This window comes from Hetaerina americana, unplaced genomic scaffold, assembly GCF_022747635.1.
Source record: "Hetaerina americana unplaced genomic scaffold, ioHetAmer1.1.p SCAF_12, whole genome shotgun sequence".
NCBI classification, from domain to species: domain Eukaryota; kingdom Metazoa; phylum Arthropoda; class Insecta; order Odonata; family Calopterygidae; genus Hetaerina; species Hetaerina americana.
Window position 1 is genome coordinate 21,993,728 of NW_027286292.1, and position 17,309 is coordinate 22,011,036.

Consider the following 17,309-nt stretch of genomic DNA (forward strand, 5'->3'; position numbering starts at 1 on the left):
TATAAGTAATTGGGCCATTTGTAAGAGGAAACAAAGATGACATAAGAAGCATCTTTTGCAAGAGGTATGATTTCCCTCATATCAGCCACTTCAACCGTGAGCTTAACTTATGGGTCTTTGAAATTCCCACTGGCACAAAATGTTTCCTGTTGCAAATTGTTTCATTCAGAAGCATCAAACTAATGACTTTAGGCACTGTGATTCCATTCACAAATGACATTTCAGTGATACCTAGTAAGGGCTTGTGGCTGTCTTTCTGAAATGCTCCTGATATCAGCCAGCCGGATGAATATTTCATAGACCATATAGAGTATCTTATATCTAACATATAAAATATAATGAGGCAAAGGAACTGAAGGGGAAGGAGGTTTGCTGGAATCATGGTGGTTGTTAATTTGGGCATTAAGTGAGATGTTGTTTGAAAGTCCTGAACTCAATCACCCTTTCCCATGGCACATCATAGCCAGCACAAGAATTTATGCCACATCTATCTACACCTCCATACTGCCTATTGAAGGTATCTCCTCTCCCTTATATTCCATTTCAAAATTTTTTACCCTTCTCATACCTAGCTCCAAAATCTCATTAATTTTACCCATTTTTTTTATGTCCACCATTCCTTCATTAATACCCATTTTTACCTCTAGGTCACAGCCATGTGAATTGCATTTGGTGCATCCTGTGTCAACCTCTACCTCAGTCATATTGAAGAACAATATCTCAAACCTGTAATGTAGATACTCATCGTCTCTCCTTTGTAAAACATCAGAAAAACTACTACGTACTCAAAACCCGCCACCATCAAAGACTCTTACCCTCTTTCCAACTGCACAGCCTAGTTTCTGGTAGAGATTCTCTTGAATCCATTCTTGATAACTTTCCAAATTTTCAAAAATCATGAGACCTTAGGTAACACACAGACACCTGGGGGTCTATTCATTGTGTATCGACATCTTTCCAAAGATTATGACAAACTGAAGTGCTCTATAAATCTCCCAAATACCAAACTCCTAATTTCAATGCAATCAGCCCAGATATGCAACCTGCCTGATTGTTACTACACCTTCACTCCTCCACCCATTTATTAGCATTTTACCATATGTCCACTTATTCTGTTGTATTTTCAAAAATGTAGTCTCTCTACTACAATGTAACCTTTGCTATGGTTTCTACATAAGACAATGGACCCCAATTTAACTATCCATTTCAACAACCACCATTATTTCTGCCAACATTCGGCATCAGCTGGTTCCTTGGTCACAAAACACTCCTCCTGCATAATGTCTCATTTTATAACCGTAAGAAAACTTTAATAATTCCCTTCGCTCTACCCACCAACTCTCCAATTAAGCATAAAACCCTGAAGCAGCCATGCATATGGCTTACTGAAGTAAAACATTACCCAGCACTCAATGTTTTACTCAATGCACATTCACTGATCTCTTTTTTTCTTCAATTTTTCTAATTCTTTAATCCTTTCACTGCTAAGAACATACCAACAACATTCCTGTGGTAGGGGGCTGTAAACACCTTTTATACGTTACACACGTTAACAGACATGGTACCCTCCATTTTTGCTGTGTTTAAGAAGTCAGATTTCAGATAATCAACCACAGTGAATGGTTTAAACTACCCACAACCAAATCTTTTCTCTCTAAGTAGGCACAACCACATTCTCATGATTAACTAACCATCTATTTTGTACAGACACAGGCAAAGTATCCTTTCAGCTAAAGCCTCCTAAAAGGAGGCTCTCTTGCTTTTCAAATGGTCTAAATCTTTGTTACTCTCTCACCAATCTACCCCATTAACTTTATTTTACTCTCAAGCTACTATCCAAACCTTATTTCACAAAATTTACTTAAATTTTAACTAAACGCCAGATTTGAACCAATAAAATTCATATTTTTTATGGTATTTTTACTAGTTAACATGTCTAATTTCTTATACCGTTTCCATATGTTCTCTCATAATTGTAATCCACACTTTTCAATCACCTCTACTGAGATGTTTGTCAAAACTAGATTCACTGAGAACAATCTTCCTATCAACTTTGAGATACAAACGATCTAAGATACAAACAGACAATGATTCTACAGTCTAATTTCCCTCTAGCTTTCAGGATGACAAGAACTATAGCCAGAAACCCTTATTAACCTTATCACCTCTTCTGTAACGTTTTTCTTTAGTTACAGTTCATATGGAATGTACCATTTATAGCGTTTTCATATGAGGATAGTAATTGATAAACTTTGCCTCAAGAAATACTTGAGCATGCTTGAGTTGGTAATTATCTAATGAATAACATTTACTAGAAATCTGTTTAATATCCTAGCAGAGCAGTTTATCCAAGGGATCATTGCAATCATCAATATGTGATAACATTCCTCTAAACAAAATTTTAAATCCTTGCTAAGGTACCTCTCGGGGTAATCTTAGGTGTATTTTATCAGGCCATCTTGAAGAACATTAAAATGATACACATATTTCATAAAAATTGGTTACACTTTACTGCTCCTTTTTAGCACCCCTATTCAGGCATAGCAGGAGAAAACATCCAAAAAGGTGAAAATAACTGTGCTCCTTCCAGGGATATTATCATAATCTTCCCATGCAAATCTAGGTGCATTTAATCTAGTATTTTTTTACTTTCTTGTCACTGTCACTGAGTTTCTTTCTCTGCATCTTCCCTTTGACAAATTCATCATAAATTTTGAAAAAAATTTGTTAAATCCACAATCCCCTGCCAGCTGAGTCAGGGGGCTAAACCTGCATACCAGTTGTTTAGACTGCTCTGACGGTGTGTTAAGTTTTCCCACAGTGTAAGAAATAAAGATGATATTCTTCCCTAAAATCATATATATGTCATAAATCTGGTACGGTACCAATCATTCCCAAATCTACAAACTTTGAACACCTTAAGTGGCCTAGTTGTTCCATAGACTATGGAAAACACCCAAGTTCAGTGCACTTTTCAATTTTACTTTTAAGGCATCCTTCCCATGACTAAACTTCCTAGTTGCATATCTCTTACTATCCCTTTTCCTTATATCTGTTTCTATATGTATGAGTACATATAAATATATATATATATATATATATATATATATATATATATATATATATATATATATATATATTACTTTCTCCCTTCATTTCATCCAACATCCCTATCCTGTTCCTTCCCTTTCCTCATTTGCCTAACATTCTCCCCTCTATCACAGTCTTCAACATCCCACTGCCGGTCAATACTCCCTTCATCCACTTTTCCTGCCTCCATAGGATTTCTCCCAACAAACCCCTGTCCTCGCCCACCATACCAAGTACTTCCTCATTTGTTTTCTTCTCTGCCCATTTCACCTTCTCCATTCTTCTCCACACCTGCATTTCAAAAGCCTCCAGTCTATGTCTATCCTCCTGCTTCAAAGACCACGTTTCCGCACCATACATAGCTACACTCCACATCAAAATTTTTACAAATCTTTTCTTAATATCCTTACTCAACGTCCCTGTCATCAACTCCCTTCTCCTTGCAAAAGCCTCTTTGCCTAGCGCAATTCTTCTCCTTACATCCCTAGTACTCTGACCGTGTTGGTCCAAAACACTTCCGAGATACGTAAACTGTTCTACCAGCTCTAGTTTTTGCCCAACTATTTTAATGTTTAGCTTAGTCTTTTTCTTTCTAGAAAATCGCAAAACCCTTGTTTTATTAATATTGATTCTCATCCCATACCTGTCGCATTGAATTACCAATTCACTCAGCAATGCTTTCAACCCCTTACCTGACTGACAAACTAAAGCTTGGTCATCAGCAAACCTAACTGATTTTACGAATTCCCCGCCCACTTTCATTCCTACCTCCATTTCTTCCCATGCCTCTTTAATCATTTCCTCTACATATAGGTTGAACAGCAACGGTGATAATGGGCAACCCTGCCTTACACCTCTTTCTAACACTGCCTATCAAAACTCCCCATTCCCCACTCGCACCTGAGCAGTCTGAGACATGTACAAGTTGCGGTTTAGCCTCCTGTTCCTCCAATCTATTCCTACTTTCTTCAATATACTCATAAGTGTTCCCCAATTCACTCTATCAAACGCTATTTTGAAATCTACAAAACAGGCAAATGCGTCCTGATTGTATTCAATATTCCTCTTGATTAGTAATCTCATTGCTGCAATGGCATCAAGAGTACCTCTCCCCTTCCTAAACCCAAACTGATCATCCCCTAAGTAATCTTTTGCCCTCCTCTCTATCCTTTTGTTGATGATCCTGAGAATAACTTTAGCTGCGTGGGATATCAAACTTATTTTTCTGTAGTCCTCACATGATGTAGCCTTTACCTTTTTCGGCATAGGAAGTAACACTGATCTCACAAAGTCTTCCGGCCAGATTTCTTCCTCATAGATACTACGAATTAGCCCATGTAGACTCTTGCTCCCACATTTTTTCTAAACATTTCAGTAGTTCTGTAGGAATTTTTCTGGGGTGAGATGAATCCAAAAATCCATATACCATTGAAATCTTCCATACAATACGATATTTTAGGATACGATACTTTTACGATATTTTAATGGTTATTCTGCTATTCTGGAATGAGTCATATAAAAAAAAACCAAACATCATGATTTGATTCCCATGCAAGGCACTCTGGGCACCTGCAGCCCTGGCAGCACCTGGGCAATATAATCTTGTCATGGACTTTATTGATTTTGTATGAGGAAAGTTGAATGAATATGTAATCTTATTAGAATCATGAAGTAGTTACATATGGTAAAGCCAGAGGTAGTTCCCAAAATTCTTGAAGAATGTTTATCAAGTGTCATCATCAAAACTTATTTGTAAAGCTGTCTCATTTCTTCATATCTGTCCCCGTACTTTCTGTATAAATTTCATGTTAAAAGTGTTATCACCATTGCGCCATTAGCCTTGCTATTTATTACATATCCGTTGGTATAAACCACTCCTAGCTTTTACTCAAACCAATTTTTATGAAATAATTACAGGGGTTGAAGGTCCATGGTAACCACTATGAATTATCGAAGCTGTATAATGAAAAAGGTAAATATGTGTTGCTATGTAGATGATGCCTAGAAATTTCAAATCGTACTCTCTCCTCTACTTTATATTCTATATCTATATCTAATCTTCCAGCGTAATGTCTTTACCATAGAGTTCGTTAATGCAGTCCTTCCACACCTATTGGGTCATCTCCGATTGAACTAATATTTGTCCTGGCTTATAATTGATTATTATTACAAATTTTCCCTTATTACTTCTAGACATTGTTTTGACTTGTACTTAATAGCATACCAACTCCAGCCTTTCGCTGTAAACTTTCCATATCCTTTCTTTGAATGTAACTAACGGCTGTAACAGCAATGTAGATGCAGGAAATATCAAAATAGAGAATTTGAAAGAAAAGTTCATTATGCAAAATGTAATCATACCTTGGCTCTACAAAAGCCCAAAATTACATTTTGCTGAGGTTAGGGCTGTGATACATGTAATTCCAAGGTCTTACTGTGAAATGGTGACACTTAATTCCCATACAAAATTATTGATTCCTCCCCTGCTGCTTCAAAGCATCCATCAACTTCCCATTTTTCAACTTTTGCTATAACTTAACCACCCCAAAATCTTTCTACACCTGTTTTCATTAAAATATCTGTGGATCTTAGCAAATATGACATTCTCCAAGGTCAGCAACAACAATTTCAGGCAATCGATCAGCAGCGGCACAACAATGAATAATGAAGATGGATTAAAAATGCACGACAGTGAGGAAACTTATTGTTCGTTACACAAATTTATTTCCCTTGTGGTGGATTCTGGCTGCCCACTGGCAGCAAACAAAAGTAGAGCCCATCTTCATTCATGGAGCCTGGATACAGACACCCCAATGGAATTTGTCAAGGATTAACATGTTTAGAAATTCAATCAAGGTAGAATCCGTGAAAAACAGAGGCCCATTTGCATCGTTAGAAATCACACCCCACAATTTTCTCAGAGATAAAATGATAAAAACTGCAATATGATCACAAAATACAGCTAATGATTGGTTTAGATTGATCAGAAATAACATCATTTCTCTTAACTAAAGTTGATTAAACTCCAAAATAGGCTTAGCTGGAGTAATACGTTTGTTGCCTCTCCCTGAAGCACCTCGCAAACACCAGTCTAGAAAAGGAGTTCAAACTTCAAGGATAATATGCTACGAGGATATCTAATCACCATGCGTTGACAGTAACCTTTATATTAAGCCAAGTGCTCAATATGCCCAATATACCCAATATACCCAATATACCCATTACCCAATAAACATTCTAAAGAGGAACAATTTTTAAGTAAATCACCATGATTTTGCCACACCGTTGCAGCATGAGACTTGCAAGAATTAAAATTGAATTAATGAATTAAAAGATAATATTCCCATAAAGAATATTTTAAAGAATTCTGCACTCAATTTTCCTCTCAGTTTAATTTTGCCTTTCCTAAAATGCATATGTTTAAAAGAGAGAAAAAATCCTAAAAGGACAGGGTGACCAATGAAATCTGACAACAGTTAAGGAATCTCAAAGTTAGGGCTGCAAAAATCAGATACTACGAGGAACCAGTCTTTTTGAATGAATGCTAAGTTTGTTAAATGAAATATCACAATCTATTGGCCAATGATAAGTATAACTTCAACAGCAATAGAATTAACTATGCTGAAAAAAATCAAAAGAATCCTGGAGGATATTAAATAACTTCAAATGATCCTTACCCCCTCACATGCTCCTCCAATTAAATGATTCACAAATCATTTTAGCAAGTGAATAAATTAGCTGCAGTCCTGGAGAGAACTCAGTACAAATTTTGGGCTTAAATTCTGCCATCATTTTATCAAAAAACCCTTACTTTTTTCATAAATGAATCCCTCTCCCAAAATATTTTCCAAACACCTGTTAAGCCTTTGAAATTCATTTCTGTTTATAAAAAAAAGGAAGCAACAACAACCTTAATAATTATATACCAATTGGAATACAGGTATTATTCCCTTAAGTATTTGAAAGAATATTTCTGGCCCATAGTTTTAATAAAAGTAAATAGAATCAAACCAATTTTAATTGCTTATGATACCAATAAAAGAGTTTCTACAATCCTAATCCACAATTTAGGTCAACAAGTACATCAGAATTACAGCTTAGAATACACTCATTCAAACGAAATAGTCTAAAACTGAATAATAAAAATTCCCAGCTGATACATTTTTTTCTCGACCTATCCAAACCGAGCTCCTAATATCAATGAATAGCCATTTATCAAAGCCAAAGAATTTATCACAGCCACAAAATGTTTTAGCATTCATTTGGACAAACTTGAAATGGGAGACCCATATGAACAACCTTTTGGGAAATTTGAATTCAATATGTTTCCTTCTAAGAACTATGAGGAAAACAATAAGCCAAGGCATGCTTCTAATACTTTGCTGTATCCTTATCTTCTCCCAAATTATAAACGCTATCATTCTTCCTCTCTTCAGAGCATATTTAAAACAATGCACCAATTTAAGAGTGAAAAAATCATTCATCTCGACCAGAATACGAACCCAAATCCCTTGATGTCTGGTTGAGTGCTTTAGCCAGTTGAGCTGTCGAGGCATACCAAGTTGTACCAAGGCATTTCCGAGGCTAGTTTCCACCATAAATTAATTGGCTTCTTAATTCACTTAATTGGATTTAAAGTCCTTACCCAGATATTGAGGGCTCCGGGTTTGTATCCAGGTCAAGTTGAATAGTTTTTTCACTCTGAAATAGTGGCATCGTAATACACATTTAAAGGATGTCTCCATTAAAAGTTACTGTTTTCGAATCTCCGGCAATTTCTTTGAATTTGCCATAATTAAAATGCCAAAGATGGATATTTAAGTCATTGCATGTAAGCATCCAAATCCATCAGCCCATCCAATCTTTCAGGATCTTTGGCTCCTAATACTTCCACCCATATATATTCTTATCCTAGTAAAATGTATGAAAAAATATTGGTCAGACTACCACAGTCACCATACCAGAACCCAGTTAAACCTGCATATTATATCATTCAAACCAAAGCCACAAGTCTAGCACCAAAGCAAAGGTACTAAACCTAAATTAAAAATTTGCACTGAAACAAAAAGATAGAACATGCATTACTCAGTTTTAAAGACAAATTAAAATATTCCTTGTTGAGAAAAATATCTCAGCATGTCTGAATTTATTAACAATAAAATGTGCATGCAAAATACATTGTTTATATACATATTTTATATTTGTATTCAAACAAGCAAATTTTGCACAAATATGCAAATTTTTCCTCTGTATATGAAGGCTTCTCTGAATGCCACCTAGTTCCTCGTTTTTTATTTAGTGCCCTATGGTGCTGTTGTACACCAATTCTTGGTCAAGTAAACTTATTTTTTATTACAGAATCTTCAACCACCCTTCTTTTACTCTATTTGTCACTTGACTCAGTTTATTGTTTAATTATTTATATTTCCTTTTAATTGATTTGCTGTTCATATTTTTCAATTTCCTTCTATTTTCTTACTTCCTAATGAGCTCATCAGCAATCCAAGGTTTTCCTCTCCTATTCAAATTTTTTCATATACATCTAAATCAATACCCTGCGAGCTACCAAAAAGGGATGTGGCAGGGGGTGTAGCACCAGGAGGAAAGGGTAAGGGATGAAGGGGTTTTTCAAATGGAAGGGGAAAGGGGGTGGGAACCTGAAAAAAAATGCATAAGTATGCTAGTATAACTATGCGCAGTCACTACCTTGTAGGCTAATACTTATTATGTTGAGCCGACTAGTGGGGGATTTCGATTACAAGCATTCTGGTCTCTTATTGATCTTGGAAAAAATGACCATTGAAACCTGTCAGTCTTGCAGTCATTCTCTCTAATCTTATATTCGTTTTTATGGTTTTGCGACCCTCGATACACCTGCATTGATTTGTTTCCAATTTCTTCTATAGTCATTAGAAGCCTGTCCTATTTCCATTGATATCTCTATTTATTTCAATACTCCTTTACTCTCACTCTGATAAATGCATCATAATATAAATCGCCTACCCTGTTTTGTTATATTTGAAACATATGCCACATTTCAATTTATTTAATTATAATACGAGTCCACATCCTGTAAAAGCTCCACTCCCCAAAAAAGACACTAAGTAACCACAATGCTCCTCAAATTATACCTAACATTAATATTATTCTAATGAGACTTCTGAATACCTAAACATCCTCCATATATACCTATGCCTTTTGTAGTACAAAAAACAATGTAAACGTGAAGATTAACTCATTTTCCATAGAACTCCTTTGCTTTCTCTCCACAGTCATTCCTTGTTCCTGAATCAAAGTCCCTCACGTCTCTGTTTTCTCTTCCTTTACCTACGGTCACTTTCCAATTTCTCATCATTATCAAATGTTTACCCACAGCAAAAATGTGATTATGACCTCAATGTATACCCTGTCAACTTCTTCTTCTCTAGGCTTCCTAGGTGGAATAGTTACCAAGGCCATGGGTTCTGCTGTTACCACTGCTAGTCATATGCTATTCCTTGCTTGATCAATGTTGAATACACTTCAATTATTGCCACCCCTTGCAGGCTCTTGTCCCCACTGCCATACATAACTCCATAACTATCAGTCTAGTAATTCCCGGTAACTTTCTATCAAACTTCCCAGAGCCCCTAAATGACTAAAGAAGATGACTAAAGAAGTCTGGCCTCTCCCACTGCCAGGCATTACACACAGCCATAGTAATCAGGACTCAATCTTATAATCTTGTCAATAATCGGTCAATGGCATGTGGACCAATTTGGTTTCCCATTGCCTTCCTCAATAGCGTTTTTAACATTACGCCATCACTCAATGGCTAACCCACTGGGGTCAGAAATTTTGCAGTCACCTCACTGAGGAATAAACACTGTGGACTGCCTATCCTGTAATTCCTACCATTTGACACAGCTGACACGGGCGGTCCTACCAGCAACAAATATCTTTACTCCTTCAAGCACAGCTCTTAAAGGCATAAGAATTCTCAAGCCCTTACACTATGAAAAAAAGATTTTAACCATAGGGAGGGAGTTTATTTACTTAAACATACATATATATGTATGTAAATAAATAAATAAATATATATATATATATTTATATATTTATTTATTATAAATAAATATATAAATATTAAATATGAAATTCACACATCAGGGTAGGGGGGCCAGTGCCTTTCCCTGTGCCACTTATGGTTTCCCAGGAAGATCTGATAGCCAAAAAATCATATAGAGTTGCAGGAGCCAAGAGTGCCTTGCCTGGGAATTGAACCCAGGCCCTTCCGATAAGTAGTCCAACGCTCTACCCACTGGACTACCACAACCCAAACTGACTGTATATATATATACATATATATGTATACATAAATATATATATATATATATATATATATATATATATATATATATATACATAGTACAATACACAGTAACACATAATATAGAAACACAAAAAAAGAGAACACTCACACGTATTTTCTTGATATTTCGACGGAAACAATCCGTCTTCCTCTGAAGATGTAGAAGTAATGACTGCTGGAATTGTTGAGGTGAGGGGTGCGAGAGAAAGGGAAGGGGGCCAGGGGAAGGGGAGAACGGGAGGCGAAGGAGGGGTGAAAGGAATGGTTGGGGAGAGGAAAGGGAGAGGGAAGGGGTGGAAGTAACAGTTTTAGGCCACTCCCATCAGTGAACGACATTGAGGCCCGGATGCTGATAGGCCATACAGATGTAAATGAAAGCCAATTCAAGGGTTTTTAATTCTATAGGGTTATCGGATGTGGGAAGGGACGCTAGGACGGAAACATTGTAACACTGGTTGAAGGGGGTATTATGATGGGAAGCATGTTTAGGGATGGGGAGACCCGCGGACGGGGAGGAGGGATTGCACGAGGCGCGGTGGTTGTTAATCCTAATGTTAAGTGGTGTGGAACATTGGCCTATGTAAAAGGACGGGCAGAGTTTACAGGTAAGAAGATAAACAACATTCTTGGAAGTGCAAGAGGAATAGGGGAAGGGCGGGAGAGAGTTGAATGGTGGGATGGAGTGGGGTGGAGTGGTGAAAATAGGGCAGGTTTTGCATCTTGCTCGATGACATGGAGTGGGTATGGCTCTGGGTGTGTGAGGGGATTTTGAGAGTGGCCTGGTGGATTTGAGGATATCTGCTAGGTTGGCGGGACGTTTGAAGGTGACAGAGGGGCAATTGGGGAGAAGGTTGGAGGAAGTGTTGTGATTTTTGAGGATGGGGAATAGGTCTTTGAGGATGACTTTGAGAGACTGAATGCCTGGGAAGTAGGTCGTACAGATTGAGAGAGGCTGGGAGTCTGTGGTTGACGCAGTCTTGGGGGTGTAGGAATGTTTAAGTATTTTTTTATGGAGGAGAGAATCAGGGTATCCTCGTTGGAGGAGGGAGTGGTGAAGGTTGTTAAGGTATTTGTTAAGGGATTCGGGATGGTTGCAAATGCGGTGACCGCGGATAGAAAGAGAGTAAGGGAGGGAGCGCTTGGTATGGGAGGGGTGACAACTGCTGTAATGAAGGTATTGCTGCTTATTGGTAGGTTTGGTGTGAACAGAGGTAAGGAATTTGTTGTTGCTGAGGGAAATATTAACATCGAGGAAGGTAATCTGAGAGGATGAAATGGTCGAGGTGAAAGACAAAGATGAGGAATCATTGAGTTTGGAGATGAAGGAATTGAGGGAATCTATGCCGTGTGGCCATAGTAGAAAGATGTCGTCAATGTATCGGAGCCACAGGAGAGGTTGCAGAGGATAGTTGGAAAGGAAATTCTCTTCCAGGACACCGAGGTGGAGGTTTGCATATGAAGATATATATATATATATATATATATATATATATATATATATATATATATATATATATATATATATATATATATATATATATATATATATATATATATATATATATATATATATATATATATATATATATATATATATATATATATATATATATATATATATTTATGTATACATATATTTAATTATTTATTTATATTTATGTATATATATACATATATACATATATATAGTCAGTATTAGCTCGTATTCGAGAAAAGGTAAAGGATACATCATGTGAGGACTACAGAAAAATAAGTTTGATATCCCATGCAGCTAAAGTTGTTCTTAGGATCACAAACAAAAGGCTAGAGAGTAGGGCAAATGATTACTTTAGGGATGACCAGTTTGGGTTTAGGAAGGGGAGAGGCACGCGAGATGCCATTGCAGTAATGAGATTATTAATCGAGAGGAATATAGAATACAACCAGGAGGTATTTTCCTGTTTCATAGATTACCAAAAAGCGTTTCATAGACTGAATTGGGAAAAACTAATGAGTATATTGAAGAAAATAAAATATATTGGAGGGAAAGGAGGCTAATCCGCAACCTTTACATGTCTCAGACTGCTCAGGTGCGAGTGGGGAACGGGGAGTCCGGATGGGCAATGTTAGGAAGAGGTGTAAGGCAGGGTTGCCCATGATCACCATTGCTGTTCCACCGGTATGTAGAGGAAATGATTAAGGAGGCATGGAAAGTACTGGATGTAGGAATGTAAGTGGGCGGGGAAATCGTAAAATCAGTTAGGTTTGCTGATGGCCAAGCTTTAGTTTGTCAGTCAGCCAAAGGGTTGCAAGCATTGCTGAGTGAATTGGAAATTCATTGCAAAAGGTATGGGCTAAGAGTCAATATTAATAAAATAAAGATTATGCGATTTTCTAGAAAGAAAAAGGCTAAGCTAAACATTAAAATAGGAGGGAAAAAACTAGGGCAGGTCGAACAGTTTACGTATCTCGGAAATGTTTTTGACTAACACGGTCAAAGTAGTAGAGACGTAAGGAGAAGAATTGCGCTAGGCAAGGAGGCTTTCATAAGGAGGAGGGAGTTGATGAGAGGGACGTTGAGTAAGGATATTAAGAAAAGACTCGTGAAAGCTTTGAAATGGAGCGTAGCTATGTACGGCGCGGAAACGTGGCCATTGAAGCAGGAGAATAGATGTAGCCCGGAGGCTTCTGAGATGTGGGTGTGGTGAAGAATGGAGAAGGTGAAATGGACAGAGAAGAAAACAAATGAGGAAGTACTTGTTATGGTGAGCGAAGAGAGGTGTTTGTTGGGAGAAATCCTATGGAGGTTGGAATAGTGGATGAAGGGGCTATTGACCGGCAGTGGGATGTTGAAGACTGTAATGGAGGGGAGAATGTTAGGCAAACGAGGGTTCAGTGATTTTCTTATTGAGAAGAGACTCCTGGTTATTTCGGCATAGGAGAGCGTGTTCTCTTGTGTCTATTCCTCTTGTCTTCCCGTCCATTTTTCTACTGTTGGGTAAAATAGCTCCCAAACGCCGTACCCAGGACAAAGATTTAAGACACTAAGTCGCATTAATCCCCCGTTGATTTCAGCGTAAATTACGTTTCCTCGATAGCTCAACCGGTTTGGCATCAGCCCCCGGAAATTTACGGTCCCTAGTTTAAGTGTCGGTCAAGGAATCATTTTTACGCTTGTGATCCGCTCGGCTGAAATTTCCCCCAAAATGTTTGAGTCAGTATTTTATGTGTGTTGCTATCCTTTTTCCTGATATCTATACGCATGTGAAATACATGTTCGCCATTTTGTTTTTAAGCGAGGAAGGGGAATGAAAATAACTGAAGAGTGGGATGACTAATGCTCAGAATTCCGAAGCACGCCTCCTACCATAACACTTCCTATGCTCTAGCGCTCTGCAAATTTAATGGAATGGTGTCTTTATTCTAGCATCACTCTCACCCTCCGATCTTCCACTAAAGATAATAGAGCAGGCTTACATCCTGATTCTTGACTCCTGAAATGTGCTGCGGATTAATATCTTAAATTGTTATCCCGTGTCTCTTTATCGTGAATTCTTTTTCCCATTCCCTTCCGTCCGAGAAAAAAGATGGTGAAGCCGCGGAAAATGTTGGTATGCGTGTGAATGTCCTTTTTTATGTGTATTTATATATTTTCGTGTCTGATACCGATGAGGCGGCCATTGAGTGATAGTGTCACGTTGTAAACACAATTGAACAAGGTAAAAGGGAAACCACCTCAATCATTAATTCCATGATTTTCATGATGGGCAGTGTAGAAAAAATGAAACCTCGCAACAACGGGACTCGTCCAAATTTTGTGTCGTGCCCGGTGGCGGGAGAGGCAAGACTTCCGCGGTTGTCATCTCATGAAAGCCTTGCAAAGAAGAGCGGACAGGATAAGACCCATAAGGAAATCCAAGTAGTTAGAGCAGGAACTTTGATTGAAAGGGCAATCTTGAAGACAGAAAAGTTAGAGAATATAAACCGAGAGAGGAAATATAGATATTTAAGGTTTATGCGAGGTGACATGGAAGGATAACGGGGATTACTGGAGTGATAGTTATAAAATAAAATATAGTGGAGGAGATGACAGCCAGCGAGTGGTTGTCATAATATTCTTTAAAAAAGTAGAAAGAAGCTTAGTTAACATAGAATCAACAACGCATAAAATATTACTACTAGAGGTGTAAGCAGTACCGGCGAACTTGACCATTGTTCAGGTATATATACCACCAAGCAATAACAAGGAGTTAAAGTCAATAGAGTATGCAAACAGTTAGAGGACGTAAGGAAATGTGTTCTCGCAGGCACACATTTGATAGTGATGATTGATTGGAATGCGAAGGAAAAGATGGTGATGAGGAGAGATTTACGGTTTAGGTACGAATAATGACCGCGGGGAGAAAGCAATTGAATTCCGCAGAAGAGAGAGGTTAATTATAAACAACACTTGGTTCACATACCAAAAAAGACGTAGTTATACATGTAAAATATCCATTGGCTAAGAAAGGTATCAGTTATCATTATAATTCAGCATGGATTAAGGAACAGTGTTATCATTTCTAAGCTACCCGGGAGCGATTGCGAACTCTGGCCACTTCCATAGCTATGAAGTGTAGCATCCGATTAGAAAAATAATGCAAAGAGGAGAAATAGAGAAATGTATGCAGAAGCATTATTTAGATTGACAGGGAATGAGGGTAAAGAGATTGTAAAGAAAATCATGAATGAGGGAAAATACCTGAGTACAATTGAGGAAAAATGGGAATATATAATAAAAGGGGTACCGAAAGCCGCAAAAGAAACTATAGGAACTTTTCATGCGAAAAGGAAAAGAAAGCAATGGATCACGGATGAGATGATTAGAAAGATAGATGAGAGAAGAAGATGCAAGTATGTAAACACAGAGTTAGGTAGAAGGAAGAACAAAGAGTGAAATAATAAGTTGAGTTGGGTAACATATAAAGCAAAAGAAGCAAGGTGGAAGACGCAGTGTGAGGATATGGAAAGTTTGCAGGTGAAGGGTGAAACTTGTGCGCTATACAATAAGATTAAAACACTATGAGGAAGTAAGACGGGAAGATGTGTGCTAACAGATAGAGAAAAGTGGGGTTAAAAATAGATAAAGCAGAAGAGGTCCAACGGCGATGGAAGGAATATATAAAAGAGCTCGATGGTAAAGAACTTAGGCCAGCAAGGTTTGATATCATTAGAGAATATTATTTAGATAAAGATAGCTTAGGTCCAGGCATAGACGACAGTGAGATAGAAAAGTTATAGACAATCCTTCTCCGGAACTACTAAGATTTTAGAAAAATATGTGAGGAAGAGTCTTTATGTACTATTTCGGAGGATTTATAAGGAAGATATCTAGCCAGAACACTTTGTGAGATCAGTGTTAGTTCCTTTTCCAAAAAAGGTGAGGACTACATCTTGCGAGGGCTACAGAACAATTAGTTTTATTTCCCACGCAGATAAAGTGGTGTTCAGAATCATCAGCAAACGGATAGAGAGTAGGGCAAATGATTATTTAGGGGATGATCAATTTGGGTTTAGGCAGGGGAGAGGCACGCACGATGCCATTGCAGTAATGAGATCACTAATCGAGAGATATAAAGAATACAATCAGGACGTATTTTCCTATTTCGAAAAGGCGTTTGAAAGAGTGAATTGGGAAAAACTGATGAAAATATTGTAGAAAATGGGAATAGATTTGAGGGACAAGAGGCCAACCTACAACCTACACGAGTACATGTCTCTGATTACTTAGGTGCGAGTGGGGAACGGAGAGTACAGATGGGCAGTGATAGGAAGAGTTTCAAGCCAGCGTTACCAATTTTTACCGGTGCTGTCGGATGTCTATGTGGGAGACATGATTGAAGATGCATGGGAAGAAGTGGAGATTGGCATAAAAGTCGACGGGGTAATTCGTAAAAATCAGTTAGGTTTACTGATGACCAATCTCTAGTTTGTCACTCAGCGAAGCAGTTGCAAGCATTTCTGAGTGCATTGGAAATTCAGTGCGATAGACAAGGGATTAGAATCAATATAAATCAAAGGGAAAAACCAATATAAAACAAAGGCAATGCGATTTTCCGGAAAGAGAAAGGCCAAGATTAACATTAAAATAGGAGGGCAAAAAATGGAGCGGGTGGAACAGTTTCCGAATCTCGGAAACTGCTCAACCTGCTCTACTTTTGCACCGAGCAGTGTAAAGAGCAGAATTGCACTAGACTTTCGCAAGGAGGAGAGAGTTTATGACAAGGATGTTAAGTAAGTTGTTAAGTACGTTGAGTAAGGATGTTAAGAAAAAAGCCGTGAAAACTTTGATATGGAGTGTAGTTATGTACGGCGCGGAAACATGGTAACTGAAGCAATAGAATAGACGTAGATTGGAGGCTTTTGATAAATGGGCGTGGAGAAGGATTGAGAAGGTGAAATGGACGGAAAGGAAAACAGATGAGGAAGTGCAAGGTATGGTGGGGAGAAATTGATGGGATTGTTGGGAGAAATCATAAGGAGGCAGGAAAAGTGGATGAAAGGCTTATTGATCCGCAGTAGGATGTTGAAGAAAATGATACAGGGTAGAATGTTAAGCAAGCGAGGAAGGGGCAGGAATAGGATAGGGGTGTTGAACGGAAAGAAATGAAGAAAGACGTGTACCTTAAAGATAAATAGGGGCCTGTGTTAGAGTAGGATGTTGCGTTATGTTTTTTCATGTGGGACATGATGTTATAATCCTCTTCCTCTAAAAATTTAGCGAATCTCCGGTTTCTTGCCAGAGAAAAACCTCTGCAGCCATTTCTGCTTGGACCCTTTGATGTGATGATCAAACCGAGATGCTTAATTAAATAAGGTTGGCGGGGTTGGTAGTGTATTTCCCTGAGTG